The sequence below is a fragment of the Hippoglossus stenolepis genome, chromosome 11 (genome assembly GCF_022539355.2).
Source record: "Hippoglossus stenolepis isolate QCI-W04-F060 chromosome 11, HSTE1.2, whole genome shotgun sequence".
Lineage (NCBI taxonomy): Eukaryota > Metazoa > Chordata > Actinopteri > Pleuronectiformes > Pleuronectidae > Hippoglossus > Hippoglossus stenolepis.
In genome coordinates, this window is record NC_061493.1 from 11,776,664 (window position 1) to 11,795,344 (window position 18,681).

Here is an 18,681-nt window from a genome sequence, read left to right on the forward strand (position 1 = left end):
TTCAGATGAGCTCTCTCTCTCTCTCTTCTCTCTCTCTCTCTCTCTCTCTCTCTCTCTCTCTCTCTCTCTCTCTCCCTCTCTGTTGTTTCTTTCTTTGAAATTTCTTCCATTTATATTCAATTTATCCTCAAAAACTTAATTTCCTGGTAACGCTTAATGCAAAACCCAGTGAGAAGTGATTTAGAAACAATCTTTATCATATATTGTCATATATCTATAATTATTTTTATATTATTATTAAATATAGTATATTTATTTCACATTCACATTGCCATAAAAAAAATTTCTATTTTGAATTATAGGCATTTTGCCTTCCTTTCTTTTCTTTTCATTCCCATTCTATTCCATTCCTTTCCTTTCCTTTTCTTCCTTTATTTTCCCTTTCATTTCCTTTTATTTTCTTTTAAGCCATGCTCGATATTATATGATTGAATAAGTGGAAAAACTATTTGGGTTTTCTTCTTTGTATACATAATCATACAATAGATTAAAATGTATCTTTTCCTGTAATAAAATACAGAGAACACAATTCTGTAAAACCGTCCTCTACAGGCCTGTGGACAGTTTCTTATTGTTTCCCCTCAGATTCAGCTTCAAAAACAAAATGCAGCATTTGTTTGATATAAAAAAAACCTCTGATATGAAAAGGGCAGCCTCTTTGTTACAGTTTTGCTTTAATATTGAAAAGTGGGTTAGGGTTGATGGACAGCACTAATTATCCTTCTCTGAGGAGTCTGGGCTGTACAGTAGATTAGTCAGCTGCTGGGCCTGTTTCTCTACATTTTCAATTATCATAGTATTTCTGATTTGTGTAAGAAAACGGATCTCGACCATGAAAAAAACTAAAAACAAATCGAAATTCAACAAACATAAAAGCCTCCGTGAAAGGGCTCTAACAACGGAAAAGACTCAAACCTGATAAGTCAATACATTTATTTAAATATGTTTATTGTGTAGTAAGATTCTTATTGTAAAGATTATTTCTTGTGTAACTCTATGTTGTTTTTTCAGTAAATAAAAATGTCACTGCTGTTTCCACACTGCAACAATCCCACTGCAGCACCAAAATAATTTCACAGAGGTAACTTGTGTAAAACCAGGATGATAAATATGAGAGCATTGTGTTGCAGTTAAGAGCTTCAATATCTTTTATTAAGACTGAATAAATTTACTGAAAATAAACGTTTAAGTCAATGTTCTCTTTATTGACCACACACACACACACACCCACACACATATATTCATTCAAGGTATACACATAAAGTTTTACAGCAATAAAAATGATTTGAATGACAGAAAAAGCGTCGGATATTTGAGTGACTCAACCTTAACATCAAGAGTTAGAAGTGACAGATCTTTAAAAGAAAATAAACCTGAATGGATGTATTTTACAGTCTGAGTCATATATCACAATTAATAAATAAAACACACTTTTTAGTTGAATTATTATATATCTTTAATATATTAAATTTTAACCCACCCAAGACATGAATTGTTTAACAATAAAAATCCAATTCAAGGCACAGCTGGTGGAAAAACACAATCTGTATCCAGCGTTACAATTCTCTCTTTGTTGGTGTCGTTTCTTTAAATATAGTCCAGACCGAATGTACAAAAAACAGAAATATAAGATTGTTTTAATCCAGTCTGGCCAGAAATCATTTTCAGAAGTGGTTTTTCCGCCAGCCAGTAATTTTCCACTGCTCCATCAATCTGCAAGGAGAAGAGAAAACAGAGGAAATTAGTGACAGAACTGGGACACAGGGAAAAAAACATATGAAAATTGTCCTATTTTATGAAGCCAGAACCATAAAGAACATTGACGCTGCCTGAAATGTAACTGCACACCAGCTGTGAGGGGAGGGGTCTGTCCTGCTGCACGACTGAAACAGCAGATTTAGACTCAAACGGAAAGAAGAAAGTTGTGCGGTTGATGGTTAATGTGAGTAGAGATGCAGGAGAGGCTGCCGGTGACAACTAAAATCTGTCTGTGTTTGAGTCCACACGTTCACCTCTGACCCCTGAAGTCTGGAGCATCAAGAGGACACACAGTTGAAAGGGGACCCCCGCAATTATGCCTGAGGGGTAACACACACACACACACACACAGACGGTTCTGCTGCTTGGTTTTGCACCGTCATGACTGAACAAGATTAGGATCTGACTAGCAGAGATAAAGCGTTTAATCCTAATTTGTCCAGACTTTAATCTCGATTAGACGTTAAAACCGTCAGCGACAAGAGACCAGATCCACTCCTCTTTGTGTTTATAGATTTTTAGTTATTCTTTAAAAAAAAAAAAACGAAAGCCACTCAGGGCTCATGGGTTTGAACGACCAGTTTCCCTTTAATTCTCCAAAGGTGCAGACTGATGGACGGTGAAAATCAAGGTGTGTGTTGTGTGTTGTGTGAAGGAGGATGTAGGAGGGTTATGATTGAGGAGAGCGCTGCTAGACAATTGTCCCTGGATACATGAAGTGTTTCAGACATTGGGCAATTATGAGGGGCCTTCCCGAGCCTGTAGAGCTCTCCAGGGCTCTTCTCCCGCCCACGCTGTCCCAACACCCGGCTGATGTTTGCACATGGGGCGACATGACCCTGTCTCTAAACTGTGCACACTGACAGGTACAGTGAAGAGTTTGATACCAATAAATATATATACGTTCTGACTCCTGTTTCAGTAAATGCATGAGAGAGGAGGATAAAGGTCTGTTGAAATGATGAAGACAAAATTAAGAAACAGAGGAGGTCAGAGGAGGTGGATGGATCGTTTCCAATCATGACTGCAGTCTAACAAATTATTTCTCCACTGAGTTCTGTCTTACTTTCTCACATAATCATGTAAAACTGCAGGATTTAATATCTTTGGCAGAATCTTCTTCCTTTTCCTCGTAAATAAATCAATATCATCCTTGATGGATCGATCAATTTCTCACTGTGGGAACACACACAGCCAAACCTTTTTATAGCATAATTTTGCTTATAAAGAAACTTTAAGTAACTGCTGTTACTTTTGAACTTTACAACATCTCCAATACACACACACACACACACACACACACACACACACACACACACACACACACACACACACACACACACACACACACACACACACACACACACACACACATGCACGCACGAAATACATGGTCCGCCAAATTCCTCTTCCTCTCTTCTACTGGACAAGGTCTTTAGATGATATTCTCATGGAAACGAGGTAAATCTTTTTCCACGGATCAAGAAGGCACAGCAGAGAAAGTGTTGTGTGTGTGTGTGTGTGTGTGTGAAAGAGTTGCCAAAGTAAGAGAGGCGTAAATACAGAAAAAGTTTGAATTTGTAAGCATGAGGAGGGTGTGTGTGTGGGGTGGTGGGGTCTACCGGACTTTCTCCCTCCGTTTCTCTTCTTTCTGTATTTAACCCCCACTCCTTAACACACAGACACACACACACACACACACACACACACACCCTTATGCTGACATTGTGTCCGTCCAACAAAGACGTCCCCACGGTCCCCTCATTATAAATACATGTCATTGGATCACAGCTCGTCTGAATCCCTGAGTCTGCTGCGCTCTAAGTGGCCGTGACTGAGCCCTGAATGGGTGGCCGAGCGACAGCTATACCAACAGTGTGTGTGTGTGTGTGTGTGTGTGTGTGTGTGTGTGTGTGTGTGTGTGTGTGTGTGTGTGTGTGTGTGTGCGTGTGTGTGTGTGCGTGTGTGTGTGTGTGTGTGCGCACAGAAACGACCACAGCTTCCCAGCCTATGGGAATGAAAGCTTCACAGCGGGACGAGGTCAGAGGTCAGGCCGTCTGTTACATACACATGTACACACTCATACACACACGCAGTTTACTGTACATTTGATAAAGTGATGCAGAGAATAAACGATAAAGTTATGATTAAACTGGTTTGAATTCAGTTGAAGAGCATCGACAGTTAAACTGCCGCATTTGGGAAGCAGGTTTGCTTTAAATCTGGGGCAATAAGTTTCCTGCTGCCTCGACAACTCAGCTGTGTGTGTGTGTGTGTGTGTGTGTGTGTGTGTGTGTGTGTGTGTGTGTGTGTGTGTGTGTGTGTTAAAAGAGCTCATCCTATCTCATTTTGCAGGGGAAATGCGAAAGTCTCTATATCCCACTGGAACCACAATCCAGGACACAGTATCACACTCCTTCTCTCTCTCTCTCTCTCTCTCTCTCTCTCTCTCTCTCTCTCTCTCTCTCTCGGCTTCTATTTCTGAGTCAAAGCTCGTTTTTTTCTCCGCGGGTCTATATCAAACTTTTCCTCATTCTACTTTCGCTGCTCGAGTTTTGAGCCCACAGAGATGTGACTCGACCAGAAATCAGTAATTAAAGGACAACTATATTCACCAGCAGGTTTCACAAACATCCATACTCATAAATAATCTTGCTCTCGGGTTGTCGCTGTAATTGTGTGAAATAAAAAAAAGAAAAGAAAAAGGCGCTTTGTTCCCTGATTTCATTGTACAAGTGAATGACAAGTGATTGGTGAGTGTGTGATGCACACTGGGCTCATTAATGCAACAACGCCAACAATGAGCCAGATGAAGAGGCGGCGGTTGCCCATGCTAATCATGTCTGCTGGCCCGCCACCTTCCAGCACATTCGCCTATATATACAGTACTCCTCCCCCTCACGAAACGAGGACCCCCGAATAGCTGTCCACACACATGGCCTGATGGGAAACGGGAGCAGGAGCAAGATAGGCGCCTATAACAATGTCTCAGCTGCATCTCTGTGTCTTTAGTTTATCATTCTACAGAGTAGCTTGGGTGTCAGGAGGGATTTCAATGGAAGGAGAATAAAATTAAATACATTTCCAGTTAAATGACAGTCAAAGAAATAAGGGCTGTTTCTTGAAACAGTAAGGCTCAACATTTATTAAAGATGAATTACTTTAAGTTGAGTTTAGATATATTTTTTGTATGAAAATCACATTTTTCACAACCTAAATTAATCTAAAATTCCCTTTTATGAGGAAACTACTTTAGTTATCAAAAAAAATAAACATCAATTATTCACCATTGCATGTTGTGAAATAGTTAATTATCAAAGTTTTGCTAAGCAATCATTTAAAGTACAAACAACAAAGTCAGTAGTTCATTGTGCAATAATGGTTATTAAAATAATGGTTAAAACCATTTATTTAGGTGGAAGATTGCTGATACACATAGCAGGCATACATCTCATGTGTAGGTAATCTTATTCAAAGAGTTGTATTTATATAGACTTTATACAAAGTCAGTAATGTCTGTGTAAAGTGACTGAAGTGGAGGACCAACACCAAAAGGAAACGTCCCGTTCAATGAGAGATCTGAGACAAGAGGACTAAAGTGACTGAAAGACAAAAAACACGAGTAGAAATGGTGAAATGGAAAATAACGGAGAGCATGCGAGATAAAAACGAGAGGGTGACGGACAAAGAAGCGTGTGAGAGAGACATGAATCACAAAAAGTGTCAATGCCAGGCTTCCTTTAGGCATGAGTGAGAAACTATGAGGCCTGGTGGTGTGTGAATGAAACACACACACACACACACACACACACACACACCCCACTGAGTCAGAGCCTGTGCCAGTGAGACAGGTCTATGGGTCTATTGAGGGGACGTGGAGGGAGCTGTCCCTTTCTGTCGAGCTAATGAAGCCTGCACCCACCAGCATAAAGGAGTGGAGAGAGTTAGCACTGCGCTCCTTCATCCATTCACTCACTTCCTGCCTTTACACAGCTCCTGATGAGGTAATGCTCCCTCCCTTAAAGGGATACCGTGAGTAACGCACCTTTACGCACGCACGTTAAATGTTGTATATATGAAGTACATGGTTACATTTTTCAATATATGACCAGACCAAATATATTTATATTGTGAAAAAAGTGTAAACAAATGTAATGCTGTCAGCCACCACTCAGGTAAAACCTAAAGAAAAGACAGTTCTGGAGATTCCCTCATCGTATATGTGGATTTTTAAATAATTCATTCAATGTTAGTTCGAGTGTCACCACATTCATCAGGAGCGGATCCAGGGGTGGGGCCAGGGGGGCACTGGCCTCAACTGCAATCTGATTGGCCCTTGAAGTGCCACTCTCCTGTTAGTAATCCTTTTTTTTTTTTAATAAACTAGTCACTTACAAACACTACAAAAAAAATACATATGAGAATTTGTTAAGAATTTTATTTCCTGAGCTTTTCTTAAATCACACAGTGTGCTTGAGCAAAAATATATTCACTGATGTGTGGCTTTGTTCAAAGCTACAGAGCTAACAGCAAACAAGGAAGGACTGTAATGTGCACCTTACTGACTCAGGGACTGTACATGGAGGTTGGACATATAATTGGCCCCTCTGTGTAAAGTTTGGCCCCTTTATGGCCCCTGATTTATAGAAAAATCCCAGATCCTCCGAGATTTATCCCTTCAGATTGAAGAGAACTCAAAGTTTGGACAAAACTGTTAAAAAGGTTTTTCCAGTTTGATTTGACAGAAATCACAGTGGTTGTAAGGCTCTAAATCCAGTGTGTGAATGGATGCACTGTAAACCAAACTCCTGACAATTTCTTCCATCATGGAAATGCAGAGTCCTTGTACAAAGCCGCCATCAATCTAGAGCGAAACAAAGACAGGCACCACGCCGGAGAGCCCGAGACCAATGCGTCACTCAGAGAAGAAATGTCACAGAAAGCAGAGATGTGTGGAGAAAAGGCTTCCCGACAACACAATCACACTTTCAGCAGGGGAGGTCTGACTTTAAGGCTGCCTGTCTGTCAGCCTGTCTCCCACTCTGCTGCGACTACAACATGATGAAGGAGCTCTTGTCCGAGTCTACACCCCAGTCTAGTCCTCTCTGAGCAACCAGACTGAGTAACAATAGACAGCAGTGCTTATCAAGCAGCCTGGCAACTTCATTAGCATCCTATAAGACCCAGACGACAACCAGAGTGGCCCTACACACACACACGCACACACACACACACACACTCATGAGTCAGACGACCCCTTGGCTGGCCTTGACCCATGAACTCTAGGGTCCTCTTTCACCTGCCACGACTGCATTCATGCGAGCAAAGGCCGTCTCGCCAGCGCCAGGCTGTTCTGCATATGTTCTCCCTACATTCCCACGCTCCGAACGCAGACCCGCAGCACCGGAGACGAACACTTTCAGCACAGCAGCATTCATACAGGACATTATGGAGATCTGCATTGTGTCTATGTCTGGTTGTCTGACTTTTTTTCTCCGACTCTTGTCGATCACCAACATCTCGACGACTTTAATAGGGGAGGCTTTTCTTTAATCAATTTGTAAATATGCTACGACCCCCACGTACGTCTGGCTGGAGCACAAAGAAAATGTAACACAGTCGTATTTGTTTCTAATAAACTGCTGTATTTTCTATTTTTGTGTTTTTCAGCCGCGTCTTTGTCATTATGAAATATTGGCCTCATGTCGTTCCTCCGCTTCCCCACTATCCTTTTCTCTCCTCTCCCTCGTTTCTTCACCACTGAAGCTGGGTTGTTGATTCTCTTTTTCCACCGGCACATCAAGGGTAAAACTCATGACTCGCCCGAGCCTTTTCTTCCTCTTCCTGATTCTCCCCCATTTGTCACTGGCCAAAAGAGGCTCGGCGTCTCCTCATTGGCCGGTGGTGTAAACGAACCAGAAACAGTGATGCGACTAACATGAGGCTACAATATGGTACAGGGGTGTTTACGTGTTATTGTGAGAAATGGGGAGGTATGGGTGGGGGGGTGCGTGTTCCTGCTCTCCGACAGATAATGTGACTGTCAGATGTGGACGATTGGTGCGACACTTGGGGGGTTTTCATTCACATCGTGCGAGGGGGGGACTTGGTGAGGCGTGTGACTGAATTTGCCTCGCCGACGGCATATGGACGCCCTCGTCGTCTCTATGCAAATGGTCGGGACGCAGACACATGTTCACAAATTCAGCCAAATTGCCCCCCCCCCCCATCCTTCAGCCCCTCATTAATGGCTCTTCCTAAAACCAGACACCCCCTTCTCAAATAATAACCTCTACACTATCACCCCCCACTCCTGAACGACCTCCCCACCCCACAGTCTAGACCCTGCAACCCCTCTCTCTCTCTCTCTCTCAAACCAGACGCCCCAAAATCCTAACCCATCCTCCCCTCCCCCTCCCATCTCCTCCTCTCCTCAGCTCCCACGACCGGCAGACAGACCCTGTGATTTGCGTGACCGCCATTTTGCTGCCCACAGTAGCGCTAACTGTACAGCGCGGCAGCTGCCTTGATGGGCAAATGCAAATACGAGTGCCGCATTGTTACTCGGCGGGTCAGACGACTCTCATCGCATGAATTAACGCTCCCCAAAATACAAGACTTGCTCACTCAAAGGCGACCACAAAAGGACGCACCGCCGAAAACGCAGAAACGTGAGATCTTCATTTACACAACTCTTCAATCCTCCGACTACATGAGATCGTTACTATTAAAGCAATTACTGAGATCAGATTTTTTTTTTCATTCGATGCAAGGTGCTACACCAACAGAGGAGAAGCCTCAGTTTTCATTCATTTTCCTCTAACTGCTGTTTTATCGGAAAACAGCGTTCTGGGATATTTCAAAGCTTCAATCCAGCGTTCTTCAAACGGCTATTGTTGTGATACAGACTAATTATATGTTTCTTGTGCATCCCTTTTCTAACATCAGCCCCCCCCTCCACCGCGATTTGTTCAGTTGCATGGTAACCAGACAGCCATGTGCATGAAAAGAGGCTATTATGGTCTGGTCTGTCGGTCTGGAGATCGCTGGGCCTATGGATCCCTCCTTAATTAAAGTTTGTGTGCATGTCTGAGCGTCTCTGTTTGCCTAATGCTTTCATCTGTGCATTATGTATGTCCGCTTGAAGAAAAACTGTGAGTGTGCACGCGTGACAGAGCGCTCTCTGATTAAAGAATAAAGCCTCGGCTCAGTCTTTTGTACAGTGTCACATTTGCATATGAGGGAATCACATGGAAACATGCATACCATATGGCACAGTGGGTCCAGGCTCTTGATCGCACGAACACCCATCAAACACATCTCAGGGTGCGAATACCCGCACCTCGATAGAAAAAAAGTCACAGAATGTGCTTTAAAACGTTACTTCGCTCCTAGCTCGCTCGCCACTACGCCGCATTTACGGGAGCAATTATCAGCACATGCCAACGACATGATGTTTGGAGGTTATGCAAATGCAATTAGCCTCAATTTGCATTTGATAACAGCTAACGGTTGCACAGATGGCAGACAACAGCGATGCGCCCGCCATCTTTGGCAGAGGGAAAGACCGGCGGCCATTTTGTCTGAAGCTGTGCCCATCTGGACAGGAAACAACCACGCTGCACTGCTGTGACGACGACACAGTGCGGGAGCTGTGGGTGCACGCTGCTGCCGCTGCTCGCTGGCAAACACTCTCAAGGCCAAGCATATATAGTACATTCTCACACACACACACACACACGGAGCTCTCTGCTGTCTCATATGTTTCAAAATGTTCAGATTTGAGTTACAGACTTAAAAACTAAACTAACCCTAAGTTCCAAACATTTCTTTAATTGAGAATAAACTTTACCTTTGAGGTAATGGGAGCACACTTGTTCGTGGAGCGTAAAGAATGAAAGATAGAGGATGAGAGATACTTGCCTTTTTACCATTTCCTCTCTGCTCTGTGATCTTCAGCCCTCTTCACGTTCAGTCAGTTTTTTTAATCAGTCTGGGATTGAATAATATCGTGGAGAAAAATCATATGCCGGTGTTTCTGGTTTGAACAGACACATGACCGTGGCTCACCATAGTAACAGCAAACCATGAGAGGAGGAGGAAATAAAGACAACACTGTCTCTTTTTCAAATGTGAAAAATTTGTCAGGGAATAAACAGGGGGCGGGTGGAGGATGGAGAGTGAGTCAAAAAGCAGAACTCCCAAACTGGTTTCTAAACAGCCAGAGGCAGAGAATGGGGGATATGTCAATCTTATGAAGGAAAGAAAAATCAAGAGAAAGGAATATCCCTCTCGGCAGTCTTTCAGCATTATGGGTATTGGGTATTATTTGGGGAGAGATCCCCTTCAGCAGAACCACACACAGCCAGTGGAGATCGGGAATTGAGGTCCAGTCTTAGGTGCCAGGGCTGCAGCTGAGAGGGGCACGCAGGGCCTGTCCTTTGGAGGTCTGCGGGCCCCTAGGCCACAGACTAACGCAGGAAACCCCACTCAGAGCTGTGCAGGCTCTGTGTTTCATATTGATTTCTCCTGCATGACGGTAGCTCCAGAGGTGCTTTGAGCCTTCAGGGACCTTCTCCATCCTTCCCGGCCCACTCACCAGCCCCCCGCCTGGGCTTCACTGGCTCTGCTGGACCCTTGGATGGAGGTGCGGGCCAGTGGAGGAGAGGAGGAAGACGAGAGCCCGTGGCAATGATGATGAGCTGCGCTGGGTCTCCGAGTTCAGTCATCTACCAGCCTTTATCCAGCCTTCCAACCACCCACCCATGTTTCTATCTGAAAAAAGGAAAAATAGAGAATGTTTTTCAAAATCTCACCTTTGGCATTCAGCATCCCTCTGCTCAATGCAAATGCAAATGTAAACACTAACACTTTGATTAAAAATATGTGGGAAGAAAACGCCAACTTGCTCTTTTGTAACCTGCCTCAAGGCACTCGATACAGGAACAAATAAAAATGCTCAGCATACTGTATGAAACACAGACACATCTATTTCTTTTCATACTTTTTAAAATGTCTTCCCCGAAAAATCATTACACATAACCTATATTTCCGTAAACATTATCTACATGTGTTATGTTACACAATTTTTCACCATGTCTAATGACCGGCATAAATAAAACACAAAAAACAATGAGCACTATAACCGTTGTGATAGCAAATAACTTGTTTTCATGGATTCCTTCACTTCAGTACATTCTAAATTCCGTTATCATGCTAATACAATATCGTCCTTTATGTGTCGCTTTGTTCTTTTCTAGAAGAAAAAGGGATTGCAGGGGCCTCCTTCAGCAACCATACAACCCACTGACCCCCATTCCTGTCAAAACCAGCCACATATTCAGACATATTCAGCTCAGTGCGGCTGGCTGATGAATGAATAAGATGCAGAGAGAAAGCATCGGGTTAAAATGGTCGAGGAGCAGTTATGGGATGGTTTATGGGTGAATTTGAGTTCGCTGTTATGTGCATGTTTTCAGCGTTATAATGGGGGAGCACCCACAGTAGCCCCGAACTTGGCCCGGTGCAGGGGAGTACGTGAGGTGAGATTGGGTGAGCCGGAGGAAGATTCAGACACAATGCCCCCATTGAGAGGGTTCAGACATGGGTGTTAACTCGCCATTCCTTCACACACAATAGGGGCCCCCACTACAGCCGGCGTAGGGGACAATGTTGGTTCAGGGCAGCCCTCCACCCTGGCGAGAAAGAAAAGGGCTGCATTATCAAGATGGGAGAAGGAGAGGCCAGAGACGGACGGGGGAGATAGAGGGATGTGTTTGTGTGTGGGTGAGGGGGGCTGTGACCCATGGCTTTGGACTTGAGGAACAAAACCCAGAGACATCAACAAACACGTTGCAGCAGCATGAGAAATCTGACGGCTTTGAATAAGTGATTTACCGATTTTTAAATGTTCAGTAGAGATGTCTGTTAAGAGACAAAGAGATGTGTTCAGTGTCGTCACGCTAACGTTTTTGCACCGTATTAATAATCAGGCAAATCTAGATCTTGTGTTTTGTGCACTTTCTCTCGTCAGGTTGTTTTTTAGATGTCGTCTATCTTATTATTTTAATAGTTAAAACAACATTTGCTTGATTGAAAATGGGCCAATTTGCTAATAGTAGTTGGAATTTACTAACACACCATATGAAGAGTATAAAATCCGATACCATAACATATCATACCATTCGATATATATAATACGATACGATAAAGATACTTAATTATTCCATCAAGGAGTAAACTGAATGTCAACTAACACATAGGACAGACAACTAGCAAGAGAAATGCATGCATGTCTCCAGTCAGTACAAGATACTTGGAAATCAAAGCACGAAGGTGCCACATCAACATATTCATAATAGATAGATACTATGCTATTTTACTCAGACAGTGTGTGTCTATTTTATAAAATCTATAAAAACACACATTATTAATACCAATGAAATTTTCTGTTGCACAAACCATATAGACATTTAAGTGTCCCTGGTTTGACTCAGACTGTAAAACATTTTTTGTCAGAGGGAAAAACTGTCACATGTCATATCTCTCTCTCTCTCTGTGAGGCAGTCACCAACCATTAAAGCCAAACTAGCAACAAGAAAGAAAAGCATCTGCAATATTAGCAACAGTCTTACTATGGTTTGGATGAAGTATTATAAATGAAATGCCAAACTGCCTCTGTACTTTTGTGCATTTCAAAGGTTTCACATGTGTGGAGACCGGTGGTGAATCTCTCCGCAGACTTTAATGGCATCATGTTTGCAGCAGGAAGCAGGAATCACATCCTCTAGTGACTTCAGCATATTTTTATAAACATCTTTAGTGTTCCTCCTAAGACCACATAACAAGCGTTTACTTGTTCAGTTGCTTGTTATATACACCGCGGTTGTGAAGGAACGCTGTTTTGGGAGTCAGTTTGGGTGTGAGGCTGACAGCGCTAACAAGCAGTCGGTAATGTAAAGTGTGTACGCTTTTGTTTTACCTTCCAGTTCTACTTCTCTGCCTAAACAAAACAGGGTCACTGCTTAAAGGAAACTCTCAGGTTGGCTGTCTTAAGGCCACACAGTGATATAGGTGGTGGGCTGTCGGGGGGGGCAAGGATATTTCGAAAAAATATTTATGGAGATCCTGTGTCTCTCTGGGAGCCTAATAGAATCCCGTGGCTGGTGTGAGAGCTCATTGTGGCGACGTAAAGGATTACACTGGCAAACTGGTAAAAACAGGGAAAAGAGCCTGAACGCCCTCTATAGAGGCAACGAGCCGTCAGACAATGAGAGGGGGAGAGAATAGTGCAAGCTGACTCATTTCATCTCAGGGAAAGAGATGTAAAGAAAGTAGAGAGAGGAGAAAGATTTGGTGGAAAGAGAGACGACAGGGTTCTCTCTACATGTAAAAAAAAATTGCTTGGATATGGAGTGAAGAATAGAAAAAGACCGAGAGCGGAGCCGGCTGCGTGGACGACTGTTTCAGTAGTCGAGGATAATATGAGCAAATGATGTCTGTCTTGGTTGTCAGTCTGCAACGTGAGTGACAGTTTACAATCTCTGAGGCAGCAGGCAGGCCCAGCAGGTTGGCTCTCTGCTGCTAACCCATCTCTCATTTCCCAACCAATTTCTCTCTCTCTCTCTCTCTCTCTCTCTCTCTCTCTCTCTCTCTCTCTCTCTCTCTCTCTCTCTCTCCCTCTCTCTCTCCTCTCTCTCTCTCCCTCTCTCTCTCTCCCTCCCTCCCTTGCACCTCCGGCTCTGGTCTGTTTAGAGCCATCTCTAATCTCCATCATTCTTCCACCATCACCACCACCACCTCTTCTTTGACTTTTGACTACATTTCAAAATCATTTTCTCTCTCTGTCGCCTGATAACCAGTTATTATAACCATCATCTTGACTGCACGTAGCTGAATGTATAACACGCGAGTCCTTATTTCAAGACTTTTAGGGAAAGGGAAATCAAATCTGTAACAGGTAATCCAGGATTTCTGAGAGGCACTCTCTTCCTCTGTGAGCTGGCTTCTGCTCTCTTTTTTTTTAAATGTCCCTTTCACTCGTAACCACAAATGATGAATGGGATATCACTGCATCTGGCCTCCCATTGATCCCAAAACTGTGAGCTGAGTATAAAAGACCCTGTTTTCAAACTAAAACAATTTATAACTCAGCAGTAGTGTGGACGACAGGCGTATCCGTAGCAGAATGTAGTAGCAAGGATGTAGCCTTCGGGTTGGGATCCCCATCTTTCTTGCTAAAGCAGTAAATTAATTATGAGCTAATATTTTCAAGCTTCAGTTTCTTGATTATACATGAACGGGGGGTTTATTGGAGTCACTACAAATTGTCTAAGGCAACGAGAATTCCCCCACCAGCGTTTTCATGGACAACACGACAGGTAAGGAACTATTCTCCTCTCAACTGCCATTCGACTGGAAACCACACTGAGCATAATGCATCATCTGCATTCTCGGAGCCACCTCGCTGAAAGACTCCTCTCTCCTCCTTCGCTCTCTTCATCTCTTTCCCTTCAAAGGCTGCCGAGGCTGCATTCAAACAGCAGGATACACACTCAGCTAACAAACCTCATTAAGGGCCCATACACACTTTCTCAATGCTAACACTAGCTGTCACACATCCCCTCTCAGTGCACACACTGGTGGCCACACTGACCACGACAAAGAATCTTTACAGAGCTAATTAGAAGGGCCCCCCTCTCTATGTGAAACTCATCTGAATAGGAGGGAAGACGATAACGAGGAGAAAGAGATGGAGAAGGAGGGACGGGCACGAGAAAGGAGGGAAAACAGAGATGGAGAGAGAATGAGAAAGAGAGGAGAGGATGCTTGCTAATATACTCAAGGAGATAGCATGAGGCGTCTTTCACAGTGTGGAATTAAAGCCGGGAGAGCTCAGGCAGGCAGGGGGAACTGTATTAGTGTAACACCGCTCCGTGTGGCTCGGATGCAACAATGGAGGAGGGGGAAGGAGGAGGATGAGACACCAGATTCTTGGGGACGGGGGTGAAAGAGCAGCTGATGACACGGACAGCAACATAGAACCCACTGGTCGTCAATGTGAACGAGCGATTAAAGAAAACAGACAAAAACACCAAACACAGATTTTGGAAATTCATTTGAGTGCGAATTAGGCTTTCTCTGCTTTTCTTTTCTGGCTAAGTATTGTTGCAAAGCACTCACAAGAAAAATCAGTGATTAGTATTCTCTGTCTAAAACCTCGATCTCTTTGTGCACCTAGTGTTTTTGTGTTTGACAAAAAAAAACAACCCAGAAGGTCACACCAAGGGTTCGGCTGCAAAACACTCCTCTATAGTTTTCATATCTCCCTCCATCCCTCCTCCATTTCATTTTTTTCTTTTGTGTGTCCCTGAAGCGAGCTCTGTGAGTGTGCATGTGTGTGCACGAGCGTGTGCATGAGTGTGGACAATGCCAAGTTGACAGTTAGGGTTTTGGGTCAAGCACAAGGCCAAGTTTGTCTCACGAGCGACTGCGTGAATGAACCCATCAACAGTTCGAGAAGTAAAATATAACAGTGCTTTTCCCAAAATAAAGAAACCTGATTCTTACATAAAAAAAAGCTAAACTATAATTCTAAAATTTTTTTACAAGGTTGAAAGTGACTTTAAAAAAAAAAAAAAATGTAATGAGAAGAATTTAAACAAAATCAAAATACTCCAAAGAAAAAAAAAAAAAAGTACTGATAATAATAATGATCAGGTTCTTTTTATTCCTTTGCAGAATTTCTAGTTCAAGTTGAAGTTATGACCTAATTGTTGTCCCATCAAGACCACTGGCCCCTGATGAGAGTGCAAAGCATTCTGGGAGAATAGCAGGTGTCCACATGTCACAGAGCCTCACAGACAGCTTGTTAATTTGCACAACTTTTACACACACACACACATCTCTCTGCCTCTATGTGTGTGTGCATGCGTGTATATGTATGTGTGTGTATATATTAGCGATGGGACTTGACCCTAGCGAGCTGCGGCAGTGTTTCGCGTCTTGCTGGGCGTGGGAAAAAGACGGTACCCCTTTTCACAGCTGCCTCAGCCGAGGCCCGGACTGCTGGGGGGCCCCCTGTACCCCCTCCACACTCTCACACACACACACACACACACACACACACACACACACACACACACACACACACACACACACACACACCCGTTTCCCCCCTTGTCCGACTACCCACCACCCTCCTCCTCCTTCCATCCCATTCAGGCTCCAGCCTACTGGCTTTCAAAAGCAGGACCCCCTTCCCAGCCCTTCATAAATACATCTCATTATTCAAGCCCTAGTTTGCATAGGGATTCCAAAGAGATCTCCACTGCTCGTGAGGCTTGAAGCCCCTCAGCCTTTTGGACCGCACAAGTGAAAATTTCGACTTAGTAATCCCTCTGTGTTAATATTTGTTTTTTAAAACAATGTGTGCTCATTTGCAAAACCATTTGGCCAATCTTACAACTGTCTGAAAATTTACATGTTGATGCATCTTAATTGTAGAAAAAATATCCCTTTTTTTTTTTTAAGGATTGTGGCTGAAAACGTAGAGAAGCTAAACGCGGTGAAAAGAGAGTTTAGCATGACGATTAGCAAGTGCTTTGCTAGTCTGTATTCCATCTGCCACCGGCTATTGTACAGTACCTCACACACACACACACATACACACACACACATGCATACACACACACACACTCTTCAAACCCTTCACACACACACCCCCACCCCACGCCCATTCGCTGCAATGCATTACTGCAGAGATTTATCTCCTATCAGCCTGTATAATACTGAGGTTATAATTTACATCCACTCTAGAAAACAGCAGCACAGGCCGCTCCTTGCATATGCTAATGTAAAGCTTGGGAAAATCTGGGCGACTCAAAGAACGCCATACTGAATTTGAATAACTGAGCTTTCCATTGAGCGTCAAGGTTGTGGAACCATGAAGATTTGACCTTGCTAACAATATGTACTTATTGTTTAATTTCTAACACGCAGCTACTTAATGGGGCATTGGAGGGAGCACTCCCAGCAGCCTCAACGCTGGGAACTTTTCTGTTTCAATCTGGCTGGAATAACTCTAATAACACAGTTTTTGACTCAAGTTATATTTTCTCAGAAGCTTTAAAATGGAGAATTCTATATTTAAATCGAGTGAGACCAAAACATCTCACCGACCCGCTCGACTTACAATATACTTCCCTTGGAACTGTGGTATTTTTCCAAGCGTTTTGAATTAATGCTGAATAATGCATGTGCTATACCTTTATGCAAATCAACACTCGGTGCACAATAATCAGGAGACTTTGGACAAGGGGAGGATTGGCTCGTCCAGGCATTAGGGGCAAAGAGGACAGAGCCACCCAAACACTCTTTCCACATGAGCAGGTCCAAACCTTGGGTGAGCCCTTATACGGCTGCGCTCTCCTAACGGGATAAAGAACCGCAGCAAAGATTACACGACCACCTCCCCTGCACCTACCACACACTCTACCTGACAAATAGGATCATAGTCTTTAAAGGGATAAAACGCTGAATGTATGAGAATGAAAGAAACGTGTGTGTGTGTGTGTGTGTGTGTGTGTGTGTGTGTGTGTGTGTGTGTGTGTGTGTGTGTGTGTGTGTGTGTGTGTGTGTGTGTGTGAGAGAGAGGAGGATGAAGATGATGTATAATGTAAAAAAAATGTTAATACTTCAAAGCAGAAGAGGATAATGGAATTCAACATGGAGGCCTCACTTCATTCGCTCAATTCTCACCGTTTACTATGTTGCTGGGGGCTACAGTCTAATGCTGCCACACTCTGTATATACATATTCTGACATATACATGAATGATATAAAACTGACATTTACACTGTGCGGCGGTAAAAATGGCAGCAAATGTCCATCTTAATGCCCATTTTCATTTGAAGGAGACAGCGAGGATTACTACAGTGCTGCACACTTTAAATATTATTCCTCATGCAAAATACGAAATCCTCGATATTTCAAAATTCAGGCGCAGTCTGTCTTTCTTTCTATTACACACACACACACACACACACACACACACACACACACACACACACACACACACACACAAAACAACTCCTTCCTCCACCGAACATGGGCAACAATCAACCACCAGGAATGCAGCAACATCGCTCGTTCATGACGCTGTGGGGAAAAAAAGCCTACAGCATCTTAAAAGTTTCACCTGAGCCTTTGGGACTTATTGTTACATGCCCAAGATATATAAGGGGGAACAAAATAAGCACACTGCTGGTGCACTTGGCAGCATAATGGCTTGTGGCTGATATGAGAGTGAAACACATGTGTGCTCATCATGCACGTGTTCTCATTTAAAAAATATTTACCTGCAGGTGGACTGCAGCTCCTCTTCCTGTCTGGTGGCAGTTTGTCTTCATTGTGAGTGGCTGCAAACTTCATTGCCGACATTTTCCTTTAAAGACAAAACAAAAAAAAGAGGATCAGCTGTAGCTCCCGTTTTCAATTCAACATCACACAATAAGTCGTATGCAAAGCAGTGCAGTAATATAAAACACAAGGGGAAATAAATCCATTTGAATCGACCTTGCAGCAAACAGCAGTTTCCTAAACTTGTTTCTTTGACTTCACAAATATGTTTTCTCCCATGATGCACTTCTCATTATTTTTCTTCCTTTCAAGGTCAAATATATTTTCTGTAGTTTGAACATTAAATCACGCTTGATGGAAGTGTTTGTGGAGAGTCCAAAAATGTAAAGCGTCATGGAAAAGATATACTAAGCAGTGATATAACCCAAAGTGGAGCATCTGAGTAGCATCCCAGTTGCTACTAAAACACATAATTGAAAATAAAAACAGAGATTGCATTTCCAAAAACACCGTGTGATATGTGGAGTTGAACAGAACCATAGAGAGATCGCATGATACATTCAT